The sequence below is a fragment of the Mixophyes fleayi genome, chromosome 3, assembly GCF_038048845.1.
Source record: "Mixophyes fleayi isolate aMixFle1 chromosome 3, aMixFle1.hap1, whole genome shotgun sequence".
Taxonomy (NCBI): Eukaryota; Metazoa; Chordata; class Amphibia; order Anura; family Limnodynastidae; genus Mixophyes; species Mixophyes fleayi.
The window spans coordinates 175,148,721-175,169,298 of NC_134404.1; the positions used below are offsets into that span (position 1 = coordinate 175,148,721).

Below are 20,578 nucleotides of genomic sequence, written 5' to 3' on the forward strand. Positions count from 1 at the left end.
GTCACAACTTCCGAATCTCTATTCATGTAGGGAAGAAAATAACGACTAAAGCTGCTTAGGAGCTGTGGGGACACAAAAATGTAGAATCATTTGAAATTCTCCAGAGAAGAAAAATGCCAGACTATTCTATATCTAGCCCTTTTGGCTAGTTGTGGAAACAACATTGAAATGAATGGGGTCATTGATTTCAATGTTTTAATGTGCATAAAACTTTGGATTTTTTCATCTCACTGTTTTTAAACTAATATTGAGTATCTGAAACTAGTGAAAATGTGTTGGTGGTTTCCAAGAACAACTAACTAAATCAATCTTTCATAGACTCATCATTCCTGTACTTATAACTAAGAAATCAGTGATTTCAGTGTTTTTGGAGGAAATTTCTTAAATCTGGTGATGTTTAAATCAATTTCATTTAATACATTTAGTGATCAGGAAATTGACCTGTAAATCAAAAACAATAGTAATATTGTCTGACAAATCAACCTTTTAGAAGATGACCCTCTTTGTATGTGCTGACATGAAAGAAGTTATAGAAGCACTAAGTCACACTTTGATCCTGTAACCGCAACATCACAATAGTGTAAGACAGGTCTGGCCAACCCGTGTCTCTCCAGGTGTTTTTGAAACCACAAATCCCAGCATGCTCTGCCAGCTATTGGCTGGCTATCCACAATCAAAGCATTATGGGGCTTGTAGTTTCACAGCACCTGGAGAGCCACAGGTTGGCCAGGTCCGGTGTGAGTGGGACTCCTCAGCCCTGGCCAATCCTCCCCTATACTTGGCCAGAGCCTGGGGAATTTCTCTGCATCATTAGTTATATCTATGACAATGGATTTCTCTGTGCTGCAGCTCCTGTGAAACATTATTTTTACAACTTTATCCTCCACTTTGGAGAATTTTAATATTTACGTGAAAGGCACATTTTAATGTCACAACTGACTTTTTCATGACATATATAAAGATATAAACTGCACTGCTGAAACTGTATAACAGTGCTACAACTGTCGTATATGCTTAGGAAGTCTCAATATTATATACACTATATGGGCAAAGGTATTTGGCCACACCTGTTTCAAAAAGACCCATTGCCAGAGGAGTAATCTGCTAATTTATTAGCTGAAGAGTTCTGAATTTCCACTGGCATTAATGTAAGCACAAAAACTGTGCGTCGGAAGCTTAATGGGATGGGTTTCCATGGCCAAGCAGCTGCATGCAAGCATTACATCACCAAGACCAATGGCAAGCGTTAGATGGAGTGGTGTAAAGCACACTGACACTGGACTGTGGAGCAGTAGAAACGTGTTCTGTGGAGTGACGAATCACGCTTCTCTATTTGTCAGGCAGATGGGCGAGTCTGGGTTTGGCGATACCAGGAGAACGTTACCTGCCTGACTGCATTATGCCAACTGTGAGGTTTGGTGGAGGAGGGATAATGGTATGGGGCTGTTCTTCATGGTAAGGGCTAGGCCCCTTATCTCCAGTGAAGGCCAATATTAATGCTTCAGCATACCAAGTCATTTTGGACAATGCTATGCTTCCAACTTTGTGACAACAGAATGGGAAAGGCCCTTTTCTATTCCAACAAGACTGTGCCTCCGTGCACAAAGCAAGGACTACAAAGACATGGTTTGATGAGTTTTGTGTGGAAAAACTTGACTGACCCGCACAGAGCCCTGACCTCAACCCCATCGAACACCTTTGAGATGAACTGGAATGGAGATTGCGAGCCAGGCCTTCTTGTCCAACATCAGTGCCTGAGCTCATAAATGCTCTACAGAATGAATGGGCACAAATTCCCAGAAACACTCCAGCATTTTGTGGAAAGCCTTCCAAGAAGAGTGGAAGCTGTTATCGCTGCAAAAGGGGGACCAACTTAATATTAAAGTATATGTATTTGAATACAATGTCATTACAGTGTCTGTAATGTTGCTGTAATGGTCAAGCCTCCAAATACTTTTGTCCATATAGTGTACATAGATCTGTATGCTGTCACATGAGAAAATACACCTCAAAAGTCAGAAAAATATAGCGGCACCAGGTATTTTTTTTTTAGTAATATTGGATGGAGTATGATTATGTTTTGCTTCTTTACGTGTCATTTGGCTCTGAGACTGAAACTCTGCAAAAGTAAAGTGTCTCCTGACCATTAACACTTTTAGATCACCTCTTAATTCATTTTAACTTTTCCTCACTTTCTCCTAAACTGCAGTAAGGGGACATAAAATCTGTCTTTATTTTAAATGTCACAGCCTTACATTTTTATGTTTAGTTAACATTCAGTTATGCGAGCATAATAAAGGATAACCCCACTCAAAACTAAATTGCAATTTTAAGTGGATATAAAGGAAATAAAAAAAAGCCTACATTGTGCTCTCTATCAATTGATACCTTCAAGGTATTATTTTTCTATTTTAGCTTCTCTATCTTCAATTTATTGGGTAGAGTGCATCTTTAACATGCTTTGTCTTTTAAATGAACCTAGTGAGAATAAAACATACCCCATTGGAGATGCAGTTCAGTTTGCTGCCATATATGAAGTGGTGTGAGAATTTGGTTAGTTTGCACAAAGAAAACAGGCTTTGTTGTTTCCCACAAAATCAAAAATGTGTCCAAATATGCACATTTTCCATTCCTTGCAGTTTGTTATGTCATTGAATATTGCATCCAGCAAAACAACATTTTAGATTTGCATTCATTCAAAGAGCCAAATTAATTAGGACAGATATTCTGCAATAAGTAGAGAATAACCAGATCACCCATTTGGCCAGCTCTGCCCATCATTATAAATATATGTTCTACTCTTTGTGTGAGCCCTTCCAAACAGATGCAATGGTGCAAAAGGAAAGAGGCAAAATACATAACACACATTCTAACTCACACATCACAGTCTATTTATTTATATTTTGGCATAATATTTTGGAGTGTGTTAGTATCTAATATCTGGGAATAAATATAATAAAACAATGCAAGAATCTTACAACATTTCATTGCCAAAATATTTTGAACAATTAACCCAATATAACTGGAAAACTGAATATTTGGCTTTTAGCTTTATAACATTTTGATTTGCATATTTCATTAGTGTGATCATAATATTATTTACTTATTAGTGTGATCATCATAATATTCTAAAAATAGTAGATATTCAAAATAATTTCCAAATAAGTTTACAATAAGCAAGTTCATTCTGAAAATGAATTAAAGTTCAGGTTCAAAACTTACACAAGAGTAACCCATGGGCATCGTCAGTGAAGGCAGCCTGGCAATACACATCCATCTGCTTCAGAGGCCCCTGCTCTGCTCTTCTGAGCATGTATGGGTGCCAGTGCATGCACAGTAAAGCTCGTTTGGGCTTTCAGTTTCACAGTTCTAATTATTATTAAACCAAATATTGCTACACTGCGTATGCACCACCAATAGTGCGTGCTCAGAAGAGCAGAGCATGTGCCTCTGGTGCATTAAATAGATATACATTGCTGGGACTCCCCTACATAGTCTGTTATATGGCCTGGTGAGTGCAATTCTCCAATATCTGACAAAGCATGAAAAATAAATATTAAGCCCATCTTCACCCAGAATAGACCAGCGTTTATTACAAGAGCATTCCCCTTTCTGTAAAAAAAATTATATTCTTTCTCATCACCATCTCCTTATCACCCAAATTGACCAAGAAATGATAGAAGGTTAAAAATGTTAAATTATTTTTCAGTTTCTGGATAAATTGTGCCAATATTACCTGAGAAAAGTTGACATGTAGCGTACACTTAATTTGCATCACTTCATTTGAATTTGTATGCAGCCCAATATGCCTTATCGCTAAATACAATCTATGGTACTTTACTATTTCTGAATTGGTTTCAGTGCCTGTGCTCTGTGTTTTGACCTAGTTCTGTAGAGGAGTATACAAGTAAATGGCCTCTTTAAAGTGTCATTTATTTCCAAATGATTTGCTGCTGTGCAATTTAGAGCAAGGCTTGTCTTTCTGAGTAACATGAAGAAGGTATTAAATAATTCTTCAGAGCACAAAATAACAGCATGCCATCTGCTACCTAATTATGGTCACTCGTGGCTGAGCTCATGTGCTTCCTCATAGTTATTTGCAGCTAGCTCAATTGCTAGGCCATAGAATTTAGTAAAATCCCCATAACAAAAATAAACGATTAGTAGTAGTATTAGTAGTAGTAGTATCATATTTATTAATGATATAGCAAACCAATATTTAATTAGAAGTGTTGTAGGCATTCATCATTAAAGTCATCTTAGAATCTGCAACATTTGGTAGTATACGGTATAAAAGTATATAAACCTGCTCTACTAAACATTTCATTAAGACTTCACAGAGTCAAAGTAAAGTCTTAATAGAGTCAAAATGATAAATTCCTGAAATTGGCTGTTTTCACTCTTTTGCTTTGATTTCTCTGTGAATGTAATAATACTCTCCTCACTATAGAGGGAGAGAAAAAACAATAGTTTGTATACACACATTATAACATCCCAGCTGCTTAGCAATAAAAAAATATCCATTCAAAACATGAAATCTATTATTGAGCAAAGTCTAGCATGTTATAATCAACCCATATGTCCCACACTGATTTCTTGTATTATAGTCCCACTCATTCCCAGGGGTAAATGTATGATCCTCCGATTTCTGCAAGTCACCGGAAATCGGCGACTGTGCAGTGAAAATTTAAAGCGGCGATGCCTTGTAAAGTGAAGTTTGCCTTTACAAGCTGTCGCCACTTTAAATTTTCACTGCAAAGTTGCAGATTTCCGGCGACTTGCAGAAATCGGAGGATCATACATTTACCCCCCACCAGTCTTCATTCAAACAGACAGAGCAGTTGTTAATGTCCCTAGATTCATTCACATGCACTGGGACATATACAGGTGATAGGTATTGACAACAGCTTTCCCTGTTGGAATCAAGTAAACAGCACTATTGTCCAGGTTACTGGCATATGACTATTGGAGACTTTGTGTCCCTATCAGATCAGATGAACTGCTCATCAGAGATTAGCAAAACATCATGTTTATTGTTAACATACTAGACACCTCCAAGTGGTAGAAGTAGATTTTACATTTTTCTTCTTTTAAGATAAATTTCACACATTTCTTCAAAGTAAGGTTGTCCCCAATTGATATTACAATTTGCAAATCATTATTATTTTTCTTATTTCTCAAGGCAGAAAACCCCAAACATTTAAATGTATTGGGGGAAGAGACTGCACAGTTTTAAAGGTCAATATGATATAGTAACATGGTGCTACGTTACACTCCATGATTTATATTCCATAGGCACACTGGAATAACCATTGGTGTCGCTGCTAAGCAGAAGATCCCCAGTTTGGTAGACTAAGGCTATGTGCTCATGGACATTTGCCAGTTCTATCTCTCATCCATTCTAATTTGGACAGGTGAACAGCTTACATAAGGAACATTGGAGAGATGGTTTTGCGACACACAGACATCTTACCAAAGATGATGACAGAGCAGACATTCTGTATCCTGCCTCATCCCTGCTCAATTATCTGTCTTTCTAAGATGACTGTGCAAACTACACAAGTATTAACTAACTGAAATTAACACCTCTGTACACCAGTCTCTAGTATAAAACGATGTGCGGCTTTGCTCTTTAATGTTCCCTTCACCAATTAAAGAGACCTGCGCCTAGCAAACATATTTGTTAGGATTATTACAAAACATGGATTTATATGTCATCTTTTGCTAAATGTGTAAATTAATTACCATACTAGTAAAGCACACTCTCTATATCTTCATTTATTCAGTAAATGGGGCTCATTTACAATGCTTAATATCTTTCTACCCAAACGCTGTTTTTTCTTTTTGTGACTTCATGTGTCTACTTAAACGCTTGCTGCGCTAGTTTTTTGTGCTATGAATGGATTTGTGCATTATGATGGCATTTTATTTTTGCTCTGGAAGATTTGAGAACTGGGGAGGATTATTTAGTTGAAATTAAGTGTCTCTGTGCCAGAGTCACAACAGTAAGATTTCATTATGCCCAGTTAATGTGGACATACAGCAATGTGCTCTTTGATTTGTGGTTTATCTTGCTGCACAAAGGACCAGAGGTTAACACAACCTCACAGGTTGCGTTATTCACTATTTACTCTATAGGACAACGTTTATTCATTCTAGGCATTCAAACTTATGCAACCATGTACAATTTGCAAATCGTTCAGCACACTTAAAAAAGAAAAAAATAGCCAAGATACACACTTACTACTGAGTTATAGTATCTGGAGGTGATACCAGCTGTAGATTTAAATATTTAAGTCAATATTCCAATTAAGAAGAGGAAAAGTATACTGGGATAGTGGGCAGTGCTTGGCCTAGTTCTTACACATATATTCCATGTGTGCTATAATCACAGCAACCAATATACAAGGATCATGCAAAATTGCATGAGTAGGTGACAATAATATTGCACTGTGGAACTGTAACCTGTGTGCTGTGCAGTACAATATACAACAATAGATTTCCTATTGTACAGTACACTTTCCAGGTGTTAATAACCCACTGATTTATTTAATTGATCACAAAATTGATGTAAAAGACCAATTACAAAGTCGATAATACTATCAAAAAGTATATAATTCAAAATAATACAAATATTAAATATTTGTACAACATTTATTCCACATGTAATAAATAAAGCCCCCCCCCCCCATTTCAGGGCTGTCCAATTGACCTTCCAAATTATTTTGTGGTCACCATCATCCAAGAGAATTTTCATCTTCACATCTAATCTCTATACTAATAACCATTAATTAATTTAATGGAAACATTAAAGCTTTATATTTTATTGTTGTAAGAGCTGCTTACTATCATTGTCTTCATTCTATAGTATTTCCATATGCCCGAAGACCTTATTGAACCATCCCCCTTCCCACCTCTTCTGCACATTTCCTAATTAGAGCTACAGTTACATGCTTCTTTCTTCTGCAACCTTCTATTGTTTTCTATAGCAATCTGGTGGCAAGTTGAAAATTTCTAAACTTAACGTGTATCGTAAATATAATCTGCATATCAATTCCTTAGTCTTACAATCAATTCCTGGTGTAGGTACATTTAATGACACTTGTGCGAATGTACATAATTTGTAAGTTACAGTATATGAAGAACTTTGTAAATGTACTGTATAAGTATCATAAAGCATCATTAGGGACATAAAACCATTAATGTAAAATTTCATACCAAACATTTCCTTACTGTGGTCCAGCAAACTGGCGGTTTGTTCGATCCCTCAATGTCTTGTCCATGCCCGGTGACATTCTGCTGAGTCCTGTTCACTCTAGTTGGCTTAATGTTGACAACATGCTACACTTCTGAAAAAAGACTGGGGGCCTGATTCATTAATTCTAGAGATGTTCACTGACCCCTGTGTTTTGGTTTTGGATCTGGATTAACTTATTGTTTTGGTTTTAGCAAAACCGCCCTCGCGTGTTTTGGTTTTGGATCCCGATTTTTTTTCTAAAAATACCTATTTTTTTGCTAAAATCACATTTGACTTTTTTTATCTCTACATTATTATTAACCTCAATAACATTAATTTCCAATTATTTTTGTCAAGTGACAAGAAACACTGCTACCCCTCCTATTTCTGTGTGAGCAGTGGTGCTTGATCTCCTGGGGAGGGAGGTACTTATGGAATCCAAAACCTGTGAGATCTGACAATGCAACAATGACGTTTTGCCTCGATTCAGATCTGAGGATGCGCAGAAATACCGAGCTGGCTCGCAAGCCTACTCCATCCCCTAAGTTCGGGTGGGCTTGGTTTTCAGAAAACCGAGCCTGAGCATCTCTAATTATCACACTAAATGAACATAAATTGCGTTTTTTTTTTAAAACGCACATAAATCGGGCATACACACGTCTGTATTCAACTACAAGCGGAACTGAAGAAACATCACTTATTGAATACAAGTCTAGGTACATTCTACTCTAACAGACACAATACACTGCAGGATACGTCCAATACATATGTGGAATATAAAGTCCCAGCAGAACGCACAGAAAAAAATAAAAGTATTCAATGATTGTCACCTGTTAATATTCATTAATGATAAAACATTTAAAAAAAAATTCCCTCCCATGAAATGCATCTATCATGATGTTATTAATGTCTACTGTACATAAAATGCATTTTTACAGTCTTCTGATTGCAGACCATGTTCTAGCTTACATACTCTACTGTCATCACTCTCAGTCTGCACTTACACTGACCTGTAGCTGGCACAAGGGATGTGACTGAAAAACACATAACTTAGAGATGTCCAAACCTTGACTTGGGCAGTGCTGCATGTGCTCGAGCTTGGCACGTGCTTACTGTTCATTGACTACGCACATACACCCATTCTCCTCCCCGTTACACTTATGCAATCGTAGGCTGTCATAAGAGGTCTGTGTGCTTGAAGATTAATTAAATGTTCTTGTGTTTGTGTGTTCACTGGTGTATAGAACATTTCTGGGCATACACAGAGATTTTACGCACTTTTTACCATTTACGTTACTTAATGAATCAGGCACAGCTAATCCAGTTTTAGTTTACAGCTAGTCAGCTTGTTGTCCACAAACAAAATGTTGCAATTGGCAATGAGCAGAGCAGTACTTGATGAGCAGAAGGCAGCCGTGGACCTGCCAAGCCTCCTGACACCAGACCACATATAAGTAAGATTCTGGGGTGGGATACAACTTCTGATATTCAGTTTTAAGTGGAATTATTTTTAACAGGTTTCCCAGAAAAAACTGCTATCTATAATTCAATGGTGCACCTTTATCAATAACAACGGTGACTAATCCAAAGACGTGTTGAAGATTTCAGAAATTGCACTGCATTCGAATGTCATAGGAGCTTTACAGCTTAGAAACAAAACTAATTGCAACTGTTCAGACACCTTAATTTTATAATTCTGTGTAGCAAAATTCAATGCCAGCACTTTGGGGGGAAGATAAGCATTAAATAATAGAGAAATATTATTTTTCTCACATATAGATATATATATATATATATATATATATATATATACACATATATATTGTCTGGGAGAGAAAAGGGAACAACTGCTTAAGCACAAAATGCTATAATGATCAAGGTATTGTTAAAACTATCTGTTATGATTTGTGTTTATGTATTGTATTGTTGCACTACTTTGTAAAATTATATATACTTGCCAAATGCATATTATGTGAAATTCTATTTTTAGATTTCATATCATGGTAAAATTTCATGTAAATTGTGAAATGTTGTATTGTTGTTACTTATACCACAGCTGACCATTTTTAACTAATTACACATTTGAACAACTGACCTTTGGGTTTATTAATTGAATCATGTTCCATTTATTTGTTTTATACTTTTAATTGTTTTGTTATTAGTCATTTGTAAAAGCCAAATTTAATTTTAAGGTACAGTAAGCAACAAATAAAATAATCTTTACAGGCGAACTGGAAATCTAGGGCTAAATTTACTAAGCTGCGGGTTTGCAAAAGTGAGGATGTTGCCTATAGCAACCAATCAGGTTCTAGCTTTCATTTATTTAGTACCTTCTACAAAATGACAGCTAGAATCTGATTGGTTGCTATAGGCAACATCCCCACTTTTTCAAACCCGCAGCTTAGTAAATTTAGCCCCTAGTGTTGTTTATCATATTGCAACATACCCCAGTTGACAGGCCAATAAATGGTAACTGGGAGGGGGGTTTCCTACACTGCCGCACTGGGATCCATGAGTTAGACAGCAAGTCATAGTGGGTTTCATGTTCTCATAAAGGCCAGCCCGCTATAATTTTGCCATCCTTTTGTCAAAAGGATGGTAAAGCAGGACAGTTCCACACTAAGCTTTTGTTAAATCTGTTCCTAGTCTGATCACAACCCTACAACCCTATTTTGTCCTTTAACACATTATAATGAATGGCGTAACAAGCAGGACATTTTAACACCCCTTTCACCTGTATATAATTATTCAAAATTATTTAATATGTATCTCATATTCACATTTAATACAATGAAATAATCATACAAATTCATTTACACTAAGTATGATAATTTAGTGGTAGCAGGATGAAAACATTGGAAGTGGCTAAAACCCAGGACATATAGAATGAACACAATTAATGCAAAGGGATATCCTTTGTGCCAGTGGAAGTAGAATTGTTTATTTAATTCATCTGGTGGCTGTCATATTAGAAAGAATCTATTGGTGTTGAAGACACAAACTTCTAAAGTTTCAATATTTGTTGACAATAGTGGGAAATTGAATGGTACTGGGTCTCTTCTCTGAAAAAATTTCGATCTCATGTCACAGATACTTATCTGGATTGAGATCTGGTGACTGTGAAATTCATTGCAAAGCAAAACATTCACTGTAAATTTCCCGCAACTGTACTAGGACTTTCCTTGTTTTGTGGCATGTGGCATCATTTTGCTGAAAAAGCTTATTCTCACATGAGTACATTGCTGCTATGAGCCAACTCACCTAATCAGCAATAATATAACAACCAAATATTACTCTTCTCATAAAAAGGGGCTCATTGTATGGCATACAAACACATGTCACAAGCAATAACACCATTGCTACCAGTCTGTATATAACCTATGCTGCCTATTGAGTATGGGGAGCCATAAGAGTGAACAGACAGACACAGCCCTGAAAAGCTCCGACATTTCAATTTCAAGGGGTCCTGAGAAGCTAGCCAGTGTTTGGGAGACTGGATCCAACATCAAGCAAGCCTGTGTTCATAGTGGGAGACTCCAGAATTCGGTGATTGTGGATTGAACAGAAGGATGTCACAAAAAGAACATAAGACCTATAGCATCATATTGCTAAACCTTTAATCCCCTGTCTACTCCACAGAGAATAACTATAGCAGTTTTTAGGGACTGAGAGATAACAGCTATTGTCTATTGTGTGAGAGATTGAAAAACTGAGACCCATGCGCTATTATAAAGTTAACAAGTCACCTAAAAGTCACCAACTTTCTAATGCACAAAATTTACAAATTCATTATATTGCTAAAGATAATATATTTGTTAGAGTGTGAGTGTCAGTTTAAGGCTTTATTAGTTGAGTATAAGGGGTATATTTACTAAACTGCGGGTTTAAAAAGGTGGAGATGTTGCCTATAGCAAGCAATCAGATTCTAGCTGTCATCTTGTAGAATGTACTAAATAAAAGATAACTAGAATCTGATTGGTGGCTATAGGCGACATCTCCACTTTTTCAAATTCACAGTTTAGTAAATATACCGCTGAGTGTTCTCAACTACAAGAACGGAGTTAATTTCTTCATTAAAAAGTTCCTAAGATAACAATGTTTTTTTTAAAGAAAAATGAATGATCTCAACCAGAGGTTAAGAGGAAATTACAAAATTTTGTATTTTTCTTATTTTTCCCTAGCTTGATTTTGAATGTTGAAAAAATAAACACAAATCCAGCATAAGAAAGCCTTAAGTAAATCATCCTTTAAATCTGAACCAATCTTTAATTTTAAAACTAGACTTACCATTAGCTCAAGTCATAACCAGAACCATGACCATGTTGTAAAACTATCCAGCATCCCAATAGGAACCCATCAACATAAACACAATATACGCTTTTTGGTAAGCAAATGGTTGTAGGTATAGTACAACATGCAGAGAGCAAAATCAGTTATTAGCATGCTTGTTGGTTGTTTGTAATCTGGCACAAATTACTGTATTTTAATGTAATGTCCTCTGCTTCACTGTGCAATATATACAATATATTTGCCAGTATAGCTTGAGACAGATAGTAGTAGTACTACTACTACTACTACTACTATTTATAACAATAATAATAATAATAATAATAATAATATCAAAACATAACATAATCAATAATAATAAAAAAACACACAACTTTTTTTTGTTATAATCTTTTTTTAGACCCCAAAGTACCTGCCAACTCTCATTTTATACATAGTCAGTCAAAGTTTGGCATAAATGTCTTCTAGATGGCCAGTACAAAGACACGCTGATCATGATGACAGTCACTTCTAATTGGATGATTGTGAACTCACCTCTGAAGTTGATAGCTGCTTTCTACCTTGATTGCGCCTATATTCTAGGAATTTGTGGGTGTGCTTTATAAATATTTTTTTTTCTACTTTCACTCATACATCAGAAGGATTACATCTGCTGTATTAAATCAGGCATAATAGCAAATGTGTTTTTCACTATCAGAAAATGTAAACAAGCTTTTATAGTGCTTATGACCTGTGTCTATGCGTATGTATGTATGTATGCCTGACGTAAACTGACATACATCTGGCAAATATGTTGCAGATGCAGAACAGTATTTTTAAGGGCACTTTTTGTGCAATTTACATCCAACATGCGTCCAGCTCAGCATCAGCCCAAGTGTGCAGCCATTCAAGTTCCATTAGGAGAAAGAGATGCACTGTGCACCCCATTGCCTAATGGAGGAGTAAAGGCTATGCCCCCTAACCTAACCTCCTCTTCTCCAGAGGGCCACGGGGTGCCAACCTCTCCTTCTCCTATTGATATAAATATGTGATTCAATCAAATATAGAAATTAGAATAAATAAACCATTGACATAAATTTTGATGCAGCGTATGGTAAAGAATATGTAATAATTTCTTCTGGTCTTTAAACATAACTCTAACCCTCTAAATTACCTTCAAGTGAATCTTCCTCCTACAACAATAAAGAAGAATTTTCTTCTTTTCAGTAGAACTCCCTCTCCAGGTCCCCATCCAGCCACCTAGTATAACCATGATAAGTGCAGAGATCCCAAATAGAGAAAGTTTTTGGGATTTCTGCATCTATTATTGTACTCACCCCTTTCTTGGATGTTATTAGTTAATTCTCCAAGGATTGTGAGCCTTGATAACGAATAAATACAGTGTGCAGTATATTCTTCCCTGCTTCCTCCCTCTTTTCACTGTCTGCCTCTTTCTGCCATCCCATGCCTCTGTTTTCACTTTGTGTTTACCTGTCTGTCATCAATTTTGTCTGTGTAATGCTGTCTTTCCATTTGTGCCTCTGCCCCCCCTCCCCGAGTGTTAGTTCATCTTCTTTCCTCTTTGTGTGCTTCTTTCCCCTCTTTCAATGTCTGTCTGTAATTTTTATGAGGACCTCTGTCTCCCCATTTATTCCTCAACTTTGCATTTGTGTGTCTCTGTCTCACCATTGTAATTCTGTCCTTTGTTCTCCCCCTTTTGTTTCTGTCTGATTCCCTTTACCCCTTTTGTCATATATATCCTCCTACCTTCTTCTACCCCCACCTTCTTCTACCATTTGCACCTCTCAATTTTCTCTTTGCCCCTCACAAACCTCTTTTCTTTTTTCCTTACACATTCTGCAGTCTCCAACTTTTTATTCCATTTCTGCCTACTTCAGCCCTTACCTTCCTCCTCATCTTATACTGAAGGTTACTATAGAGTCCGGGTGGCTGCTGATCAGAAGTGATGTAGGTGAACAGCAACAAAACAGGATCCAACACCAGATAACTGACCTTGAGGATGGCCAGATTCCGGTACACAGGGTCCGGTATACAGATGGACAAACCAGGTGTCAACTCACAATCTGAGAGTTTAGTTAAGTAAGCAAATCGAGGTCAAAACAGGAGTTCCAGTGAGAATAGGTAGGTATAGGTATCACAACCTGTTGTTCTGACACTGACACAGTTTAGAGCAGGTTAAAATAGTGTTTCTGATTTTCGTTTAGTGTTTTCAGCTGGGGTCACCTGACATCGGGCATATAAACCCAGAATAGCCACATGTGTGCTGTTTACAGTGGGCATGATTGAGAAAGGCATCACTGGATCTGCAGCACAGAGAAGGTAAGTCCAACAGCTTGTGATAGTATATCCCTCCATAAAGGTGGACACTGAACACCCTAAAATGGTTTATTATATCGCATGCCTTAACCCATCAGTGCTCCACAGGACCATAAACTTCCCAACTGTAAAGTGCCTTTGGAGACGTGAGAATAAAAGATTTGTCTAATCTCATATTCCTGCTGATTTTGTAACAGACTGGGAGGTGGAGGTTTGTTGAATGTAGAGAATTGGTTAATGACAAAAGGTTTTAATAGGTAGACATGAAAGGCATTGGGTACCCGTATGGTAGGAAGTAATTCCAAATTAAAAGCTGAGCCTGGATTGTAGGTAAGAATGCTATCAATACGACAAAAGAGTAATTACATCTTGCCTGACAGGGGTTGAAGCACTGTGCAATTCGTAAATAGAGAAGGTTTTTATGGTCTGTATGAAAAGTAATTGGAAATTGGTCCCCTTCCAAAAGGTGTCTCCATTCTTCAAATACCAACTTGATAGCTAACAACTCCTTCTCACCAATGCCATAATTTTTCTTTGCAGGTGAAAGTTTGCATGGAGAAGAAGCCACAGTGGTGAAGCTTCCCAGAGAATGCACGTGGAGGCAAGTCCAATCCATAGGATGATGTATCCACCTCAAGGAAGAAGGGATGGGAATTAACAGGTTGTTGCAAAATGGGGACTGAATTGATGCTGTATTATGTTTAAAAGCTTCTATAGCATCTGTAGACTACTCCTTGGAATTAGTGTTTTTTCATGTTAATGCTGAAATGGGAACAACCAATTTAATAAAATCTTAATAAATTGTCGATAATAATTAACATAGTCAAGGAAACATTGGGCAGCCTTGAGACATAAGGGCGGAGGACATTCAGTAATGGCCTTATAATTATCTGGGTCCATTTGAAGTCCAGAATCAGAAACAATGTAACCTAAAAATTGTAATTGAGGTTTTTCAAATAAACATTTCTCCAATTCGCAAAACAAAATTAGCCAGACTTAAAGGAGAGTGATTATAAGAATGTAATGGTGACTCTCACTAACTTGTTAGGCATGGTCATTTCCCAGACGATTAGGGCAATTTCCAAGAGATGACCTGAATCTGCACAATACAGATGGAGAATACCAGAGGCAGCACTATCAGATATAATTTTAACCATGGCCAGTAAGAGGAACAATTGTGCAACAGCAGATCATTGCATTCCCATAATGGGCAGGCCCATGCATGTGCTTTACTGGAGAGAATGAAAACTATGTAGGCCAACATTACTAAGAAGCAGCTCAAATTGAATGGTGCACTGATTTAAAAACCCTCAGCACAACTAGGGATCTCCATCAAATTTGGGAGATGAGGTTGCCGAAGGATGTGCGGCTGGCACTTGTGGAGTCACAGATGGAGCCTGACAGCCAAAGTATTTTGGAGGGTACATAAGTGAGTAGATAAGCCTTGAAAGAATTACATTAACTGTTTCTGGTATGTCTCCTGTTTTTCAATCTATCCTATTAGTTGTTCCCGGATATCTCTGGGAGAGGGATTACTAGCAGAAGCCATATTTATATGTTGCAGCAAACTGTCGCGGCCAAATTCCAACATGGTGGATTCTGATTGTAAGACAGAATTTATCAGAGTAGAACAGGAGTGCAGCATCTAAAGAGCCCCCTGGTTTTAACTAAGAACCGCAGCAGGATTGTATGGGCTTTGCTGCCAAGTGCTTGCAGCTTGTGGCCATCTTTAGTGCTTTCTGGAATGACGGAGAGAGATAATCATAAAAGACAACAATGGCCAGAAAGGAAAGTTAACAATCTTGTGTCTGATACAGAGGCGAACAAACAAGGTGCCCATTCAGAATCCGAGAGGGCAGTCTAGATAGAAAGCGGAGGTCAAACCAGGAGGTCCAGTGAGAATAGGCAGGTATGGTTATAACAGGGAAACAGGAGCCAGTACCTGTGGTAGGGAAAGCTGTTGCTTTTACACTGACACAGTGTTCACTATATGTTAAATAGTGATCCGATTTGAAAAGATTGCCTCTGCAGTTGCAGTCACATGACAATGACATATCAAGCCAGAAGAACCGTGCTGGAACTGCGACACAGAGAAAGTGCAGCAGCTTGTGACAGCTGACCAGCATGGGGCAACATTTCGTAGGGGGATCAGATGCTCAAATAATTGTGGGCCCTGCCCCTAGGATTAATCAACCCTGTACTGATGGCACTATGGCTAATCCCACACTCCTAGTGCTGTGGGTGTGGGTTAATAATTGAAAGTTAGAATGAGTTAGCCATTTGTTCATTGTGCACTAAAGGAACCAGCATGCCCAGGCCTCTATTAAGCAGTAAGGCATGCTAGTGCATGTAGTACTACAATCGCCAGCATACCCATGGCTACCAGGGTACCTAGGAAAAATGTAAATAAACACACACACAAAAGATAGAACACTTTATTAGAAGTAAAAACTCCCACACTACCCTCTTTAACTGTCTTTATTTCCTCACCTAATTCATGTTTGGCACCTCTGGCATCACCATGAAGCAATCCAGGTATTTTAAAAATATTAACTCTCTAAAACATTGCTAGATTAGCTCCACTAAGAGCTCTCGTTGTAATTTAGCTTTTAGGTACTCTACATTTAAATTTACTATTGGGGGATTTTTCATGCCCTCACCTTAGAGCTCTCAGGGCCTGCTTGTTTTTTTTTTTAATTACTTATTTCTTGACCTTACAGCCCATAGCGTATGATATGGTTAAGGCCTATTATTTGCTTTTAATGCCTGAAACGGTTTAAGCGTATCTTACTGAAATGTATGCATGTTTGCATACTTAAGATATATGCAGCTCTGAATACAAAGTAAAATACGTGTTTTCAATGGATGTCGTTTACGGTTATGTTTTACATGTAAATTGCATCCAATGCTACATAACACTCATTGTCTCTGCAGAAAAATAGCCACTGGTCCAGTGAAATTGGATGTATTAATCAATTGTCCTGCAAATCTAACTAAATTGAGGCTATTTTTCAGTGTCTGTGGCTGCTGCAAACACTGTAGAGGGGTACACAAAGTATTCCACTTCATGAACTGCTGTACAGATAAACACCCCAAACAGCAAATTACTCTCTGCAGCTGCTAAGATACACTTTGGTGAAACATGAACTGCTGTTTGGTAAGAATCCTTGATGGCTTAGTTTTGCATCAGGATTACGATCTAGGGCTGATATCCATGGCAACAAAAGCCAAAGTTTATCTCCAAGTAAGAAGAACAGCGCATACGTTGACGTTTGAAGCCTTGAAATGGGTGTAAATGAAAAACTATATGATCATCAATATGGTTGCCCATTTGTATTAGAATTGGTAATAATCACCAACCAATATTCTAAATACAGTCAAGCTGGACACTACTGGACATTTTTATTATTATTCCTGTAAAATTAAAAATTATACCTGAAGTACAAGACAGAGCCTAAGAATGTTGGGGTAGATGCAATGTTCAAATGATCTGTGCTTTTTCCTACCACCTATAAAAACGATTAGGATGAAATCCCCTCACCTAGTGTGTCTATAACCACTGTTAGTGTAGATAAAGTGTATTCTTCAGGACGTTCATTGTCACTATAGGTGCAAGAACTGAAGGTCTTCCCACTATGTAGAGTTATTCCATTGTCTTTAGGAGGTAGACCCCATTTAACAGTTAAAAGTGCCAGACATGATCAAAGCTCAACAGATAGCTGTGCTATATAGAGACTCTACTTATATTAAAACATCTAAAGCTCAGGAGATTTCCTCTGTTCTTTGTAAGAAGGGCAAATATGAGATCATGAGAGTAGTGCTATTTCGAAGTACTGAAGATCAGTTTGACTTATGTATTGTCAAAGGCCTCTTCTTCTGGCCTCATTTGAAAGAGGCAATGACTGACTATTGTCAACATGCATCCATTGTGTGCATTGAAATATCCTTGTAGTTACTGTCCACTATTTCCCTCATTCATCTTCAGATGTAAGTCCATTTGTGTGCCGTATCGTGTGTGAAATAGCTCTGCATATGCTCAAAATCTGATGTTGCGCAAATGAATACAATTGCATGCAATCCATGTCTGAATGTAAATGACACTTACGACTGCCGACATCTTGAAGGATGAAATGGGGGAGCGAAGGTGGAGATGAATGTAGGCAATTTACAATAAGGGCGTGCCGATGGCGTACTTAAGTCCTGGGGTTCACTTAAGTACTTGATTTTTATCCATATCATTTGCACCAGCTACAAGGCAGGTGTAAGTGCCGACTGAAAGTGATGATACAAGATAGTTTTTGTTTTAAAAACTACATATATGTGTGCCACTAGCTAGCACAGGACATGTGTATGCAAGGAAAATAGATCTGCATTCTATGTACAGTACACATTAAGAACATCCTGATTTATGTATTAGCTATAAACTCTGAAAAAAAAATTAACTATTATTTTTATTAATGGTTATTAAGAGTTGTTAATTTATTTAATACTTTTTGCCAATACATTGTGATTTGCCTTTATATTAGAAGCTGTGTCAGATATTCATTTCATTGTATGCTTTAATCTGTGTGGATAGCATATATATTTCTTTAGTCCGAATGGATGCACATGAACTGTAAATAGAGTCCCACTACTAAAAACCTGAGAAATTTATAATGCTGAGCTACAATACAAATATGTAGATATGCATCTTGAAGATCTACTGAACTAAGAAAGTCTGCTTTCTCTGATCTCTGATCTCTGTTCTCTGTTCTTTCATGCATTTCATGTAGAATGAACTGTACCAACGGAAATCTCTTGCCTGCATGAATTAATTGTCGCGTCTCAGATTGAGAACTGTTCGAAACCCTCCTGATGATTTTTGGACTAGGAATATTTTGGAATAAATGTCTTTGCTCCTCTGTGCCACTGGAAAGGAGATAATAGAGATTGTAGACGGCCCCTTAATGCTTTCAATTCTGTTGAAAATGATGGAACTCAAGATTTATCTAAGAAGTTCCCTCCTGGTGTAAAGTGGAATTCTATCTTGTAACCTTGATTAATGATGTCGTAAACCCATTGATCTTGAATGGTGAACATCCACTTTTGCGAAAACTTTAAAATCCTGACATTCACAGGATTCCAAGAGTTTGGTTGAGACAATAGTCATTGCTATTGCTTCGCCCCCAACTTACCTTCTCTATTCTTGAAGGTACAAAATGGTTCAATGAATGTGGTCCCACTATATTGCCAGAAATTTAGTTTCTCTAACCAATAACTTCTTGCGTCTTTAAATTGTTGACAAGAAAATAATGAAACAAATCTTCTATCCCTTAAATCTTGTGGTAGCTGATATGATTTACCTCCAATCACATTTTACCACTGTATCCAGCTTTTCTCCAAATAGAAAATCTCCAATAAATGAAAGTGTGATAAGATGATTTTCTGAATATGGGTCTGCTACCCAAGGTTGCAACCACAAGGGTCTTCTGGCTACTATCGCTAGGGACATAGTTCTAGATGGAAAAAAACATCTAGAAAAGCTTCACACAGATAGCCAATTCCTTTTGTACCAGTTCAATACTTTTTATTAAATACTGTCTATTTATATTATCTTATGTATTCTTATTGAGGATCTCTGTCCAAACTCTCAGTGGTCTGAAAACTGAAGACAGATGGGACTTAAAGAATGTTGTTGAAATATGCATTTTCTTAAAACAACTATCCATTGTCCTATCTATTGGATTTTTAAGTGAACCTTCATCTTCTAATGGAATATTTACAGTCACTACTTCATCAATTTTAGGCACTGAACATCATTTGGAAGATTCCTCATCCTGAATGGGATATGTAAGTTTTTTTAAGATTAATCTGTCTTTAATCCATGTGATCCCATTCTTTATTTATGAGATCGTTAACCAATTGGTGCACTAAAAAATATTTTTCCTCTGTTGATCCCTAAAAAGGAGTTCTTGACATAACACTGAAGCTGGTGTATCATCTATCTCCATTGTTTTGTTAATTGTCTTAAGTAAAACATTCACAGAAGAAAAAGGAAGAACAGAAAATGTGTATAAATAGGGACTATTATTCATAAAATATGCATTTGTGCTTTATTATTATGCATTAAAACTGGAGATTTACAAATCTTAATTTCACTGTATAAGTAACTAGCGAAATATTAAAAATGGGAAATTGGAAACACTATGTATTGATAATAAGGACCAGTGTTAAATTGGCAGACTACTGCTGCCAAGCCATGTTGCTACTCTTATTGAAATATATAATTATTTCTCCTTCTTTTAATTGAATTCAGCTACAATACTGAATTAGCGATACATTCATATTCATTTAGGATGTGATGCAATAAAATTGCCTTCAATCGTATGTGTGTTTGTTCCATGAATTATAATCCACAAAACTGCCTTAAAATAGATTTTATGTTATTATCTACCTTTGTCCACATTCTTACTCATATCAATCAGCTGAATTGAATGAAAAGAAGGAGAAATAATTATATATTTAAATAAGAGTAGCGACATGGCTTGGCAGCAATAGTCTGCCTTTTTAACACGGCTCCTTATTATCAATACATAGTGTTTCCAACTTTCATTTTTTAATATTTCACTACTTATACAGTGGAGTTAAGATTTGTAAATCTCCAGTTTTAATGCATAATAATAAAGCAGAAATGCATATTTTATGAATAATAGTCAAGATTAAATCAGTCACGAGTGCCCTATTTATACACATTTTGTG

General features: G+C 37.0%; 1 protein-coding gene across 2 annotated transcripts in view; it reads left to right on the top strand.

The window, feature by feature from the left end:
* Positions 1 to 20,578, top strand: part of FUT9 (fucosyltransferase 9) — a 236,462-nt gene that overhangs the window by 178,028 nt on the left and 37,856 nt on the right. The window contains exon 3 of one of the 2 annotated variants that reach the window (XR_012689674.1): positions 14,381 to 14,698. The exons of the other annotated variant lie outside the window; for it this stretch is intronic. The gene's annotated coding sequence lies outside the window, so the exon portion shown is untranslated. Of the gene's footprint in view, positions 1 to 14,380; positions 14,699 to 20,578 lie in introns of those variants that run through there. 2 annotated transcript variants of the gene reach the window in all.